Raw genomic sequence first — 5,000 nt, 5'->3', positions numbered from 1 at the left:
GTAAGTTAATTGTTGTGTGGTTTGTGGTGTATATTTCCACGTGATGTCTTCCTGCTGCACACAAATAGCCCTTCTGGGACAAAGAATAAACTGAACTGAACTGAACTTCCGGTTCGTAACTCCGGAAAACGACTCGTAGATCGCCTTCGGTGGACAAAAAGAACGCAGCTGCCGTTGTCGGTGCGTTCACTTGAAACTTGTAGCCTCGTGGTGCATTCAAAGTTATTGTAAAATACTCTTTTCCCATCTTGTGGTTGTTTTTGTCGTTCAAAAGCACTTTACTGGTGAAATAAGTCATTGTTATAAGTTGTAGTTACTACATTATTATTAAATCTTTAATTTTGACCATGCTTAGCAATGAACAAGACTGTTGTTTAGTACCCTTCTTTTTCTTTAATTTCATTAAAAAGCACCGGTTCAGGCACCGTTTAGGCACCGTTTTAATTATTTAATTTATTTAGAGCTTTAGCAACCCAAACTCCATCTTTTTATCAACTTAACTCAGTAGTTTTGGGGTCTGAACCGAAACCAAACTGGGAGCGTTTCCACAACGTTAACCACGTGGTTAAACGCCGCCACCGTTACCTTCTCTGGTTGAGATATGAGGAAGTATTCACCAAACTAAGACTCATCCTTGTATAGTATGTCGAAAAAGTCATAGTATAGTATGTCGAAAAAGTCATAAAAAAGTCATATTATATAGTATGTCGAAAAAGTCATAGAAAAGTCAGAATAGTATGTCGAGAAAAGGAATAAAAAGTCATATTATAGTATGTCGAAAAAGTCATAGTATAGTATGTTGAAATAAGTGATAAAAGTCATAGTATAGTATGTTGAAATAAGTGATAAAAGTCATAGTATAGTATGTTGAAATAAGTGATAAAAGTCATAGTATAGTATGTTGAAATAAGTGATAAAAGTCATAGTATAGTATGTCAAAAAAGTCATAGGAAAGTCATATTATAGTATGTCTCAAAAGTCATAGAAAAGTCAGAATAGTATGTCGAGAAAAGGAATAAAAAGTCTTATTATAGTATGTTGAAAAAAGGGATTGACAAACTGGGACTGAATGAAAAGACTCATCCTTGTCAGTGTTTGTTAGATGGGTGGAGACGACACACACACACACGCACACACACACACACACACACACACACACACACACACACACACACACACACACACACGCCGCTGCTGTTACTGCCAGTCGTGCCGATCAGGTTTTGTTAGTTTTGTAATTACATTTAATGAACCTCCAAACTGTGAGTGAGCTGCAGCCACCAGCAGGAAGTAACTCATCAGGGTGTGTGTGTGTGTGTGTGTGTGTGTGTGTGTGTGTGTGTGTGTGTGTGTGTGTGTGTGTGTGTGTGTGTGTGTGTGTGTGTGTGTGTGTGTGTGTGTGGAAACTCTGCCTGAACTCCTTATATGGTCAAATATAGCTGGCAGCTCAGTCTGCACACTCACTCACTCACACATACACACACACACAGACATAACACACATATATTCACATACACACACAAAAACACAGATATACACACACACACACACACACATATATACACACCGACAGACACACACACAAACCCAGAAATCAATGTTCACGCACATATACAGACACACACACACCCAGACATCACACTTTCACACACTTGGCACAGAAACACACAGTGACGTGTGTGTGTGTGTGTGTGTGTGTGTGTGTGTGTGTGTGTGTGTGTGTGTGTGTGTGTGTGTGTGTGTGTGTGTGTGTGTGTGTGTGTGGTAACATGTTTCACAGCTCTACTGTTTTTTCTTCTTTCCTCCAACTGTGACTACAGCTACACATTCAGTACTCCTGCTACTGCTAACCTTTTTAGGACTTACATTTTCGACATACTATACTATGACTTTTTTGGACTTTTAGACTTACTATACTATGACTTTACATTACTTTTTTCAACATACTATATTATGACTTTTTTCGACATACTATACTATGACTTTTTTGGACTTTTCGACTTACTATACTATGACTTTTTATTACTTTTTTCGACATACTACACTGTGACTTTTTTGGACTTTTCGACTTACTATACTATGACTTTTTATTACTTTTTTCGACGTACTATACTATGACTTTTTATTACTTTTTTCGACATACTATACTATGACTTTTTATTACTTTTTTTCGACATACTATACTATGACTTTTTATTACTTTTTTCGACATACTATACTATGACTTTTTAGGACTTTTTTTCAACATACTATACTATGACTTTTTTCGACAAACTATACTATGACTTTTTTGGACTTTTTTCAACATACTATACTATGACTTTATCGAATTTTTTCGACATACTATACTATGACTTTTTATTACTTTTTTCGACATACCATATTATGACTTTTTAGGACTTTTCGACATACTTTACTATGACTTTTTTGGACTTTTTTCAACATACTATACTATGACTTTTTTCGACAAACTATACTATGACTTTTTTGGACTTTTTTCAACATACTATACTATGACTTTATCGAATTTTTTCGACATACTATACTATGACTTTTTATTACTTTTTTCGACATACTATACTATGACTTTTTATTACTTTTTTCGACATACTATACTATGACTTTTTATTACTTTTTTCGACATACTATACTAGGACTTTTTAGGACTTTTTTCGACATACTATACTATGACTTTTTAGGACTTTTTTTCAACATACTATACTATGACTTTTTTCGACAAACTATACTATAGACTTTTTTGGACTTTTTTCAACAGACTATACTATGACTTTATCGAATTTTTTCGACATACTATACTATGACTTTTTATTACTTTTTTCGACATACCATATTATGACTTTTTAGGACTTTTCGACATACTTTACTATGACTTTTTTGGACTTTTTTCAACATACTATGACTTTTTAGGACTTTTTTTCAACCTACTATACTATGACTTTTTTCGACAAACTATACTATCACTTTTTTGGACTTTTTTCAACATACTATACTATGACTTTATCGAATTTTTTCGACATACTATGACTTTTTACTTTTTTCGACATACTATATTATGACTTTTTACTTTTTTCGACATACTATATTATGACTTTTTATTACTTTTTTCAACATACTATATTATGACTTTTTTCGACATACTATACTATGACTTCATCGAATTTTTTCGACATACTATACTATGACTTTTTATTACTTTTTTCGACATACTATATTATGACTTTTTAGGACTTTTCGACATACTATACTATGACTGTTTATTACTTTTTTCAACATACTATACTTTGACTTTTTTGGACTTTTTTCAACATAATATACTATGACTTTATCGAATTTTTTCAACATACTATACTATGACTTTTTTGGACTTTTTTGAACATACTATACTATGACTTTTCAGGACTTTTTTGACATACTATACTATGACTTTATCGAATTTTTTGAACATACTATACTATAACTTTTTTGGACTTTTTTGAACATACTATACTATGACTTTAACGAATTTTTTCGACATACTATACTATGACTTTTTTCGACATACTATACTATGACTTTATCGAATTTTTTCGACATACTATGACTTTTTACTTTTTTCGACATACTATATTATGACTTTTTATTACTTTTTTCGACATACTATACTATGACTTTTTACTTTTTCGACATGCTATACTATGACTTTACTTTTTTCGACATACTATACTATGACTTTTTATTACTTTTTTTTGACATACTATACTATGACTTTTTACTTTTTTCCACATACTATACTATGACTTTTTATCACTTTTTTCAACATACTATACTATGACTTTTTACTTTTTTCCACATACTATACTATGACTTTTTATCACTTTTTTCAACATACTATACTATCACATTTTTGGACTTTTCTCGACATACTATACTATGACTTTTTTGGACTTTTTCAACATACTATACTATGACTTTTTTGGACAAACTATACATACTGGCCTGTGGCCCAGAGTTTCAGCAGGTGTCCTTCAACCATAAGATTGGTTGTTCGATCCCCAGCTCTCCAGCTGCATTTCAAAGCAACCTTGAGCAACACAACCCCTAATCCTAAAATGGGTTGAATGCAGGAATTTTTCTTTATGAGTGTATGTGACAAATAAATAAAGTGTATTTATGTCTAAATAACTTTTATAAACTTGAAATAAACTCCATGAAACTATAGAACTAAATCTAACACTCCTGCTGGCATCAATCGTACGTAAAGCTTTATGACTATAGATTTAAGGTTGGATAAAATAATAGCAGAAAAGAATAATGCCTTTTATTGTCATTGTATCATTAAAACATAACACAACACATTATCTTCACACATTCATATATTCCACACAATAATGAGTACAATTTTGCAAAACCGCAGTAAGAAATTACATAATGATGAAAATATTGCAGATTGGTTTAAAAACATGGGAGTTTAAGTCTGTTCAGGGTTCTGATAGCTGTGGATAAAGGCTGTGTTTAAGTTTTAGTTCGGGTTTTGCACGATTGGAAAGTTGTAAAAAGGCAACAAAAGTCACAAAAAGTCATAGTATAGTATGTCGAAAAAAGTTATAGTATAATATGTTGAAAAAGTCATATTATAGTATGTCAAAAAGTCATAGTATGTCAAAAAAGTGAAAAAAGTCATAGTATAGTATGTCAAAAAAGTCATAGAAAAGTCTCATTATAGTATGTTGGAAAAGTCATAGTATAATATGTCGAAAAAATCATAGAAAAGTCAGAATAGTATGTTGAAAAATGAAAAAAAAAAGTCATATTATAGTATGTCAAAAAAGTCATATTATAGTATGTCAAAAAAGTCATATTATAGTATGTCGAAAAAGTAAAAAAAGTCAGAATAGTATGTCGAAAAAAGTCATAAAAAGTCTTATTATAGTATGTTGAAAAAGTCATAGTATAATATGTCGAAAAAGTAAAAAAAGTCAATAGTATGTCAAAAAAATTAA

General features: G+C 31.4%; 1 protein-coding gene across 1 annotated transcript in view; it reads left to right on the top strand.

The window, feature by feature from the left end:
• LOC114566665 (stromal interaction molecule 1) overlaps positions 1-5,000 on the top strand; it is a 48,821-nt gene that overhangs the window by 34,852 nt on the left and 8,969 nt on the right. The window lies entirely within an intron of this gene.

This window comes from Perca flavescens, chromosome 13 (assembly GCF_004354835.1).
Source record: "Perca flavescens isolate YP-PL-M2 chromosome 13, PFLA_1.0, whole genome shotgun sequence".
NCBI lineage: Eukaryota > Metazoa > Chordata > Actinopteri > Perciformes > Percidae > Perca > Perca flavescens.
Note: the sequence above shows the minus strand (reverse complement) of the source record. Positions and strands in the feature narration are given on the sequence as shown.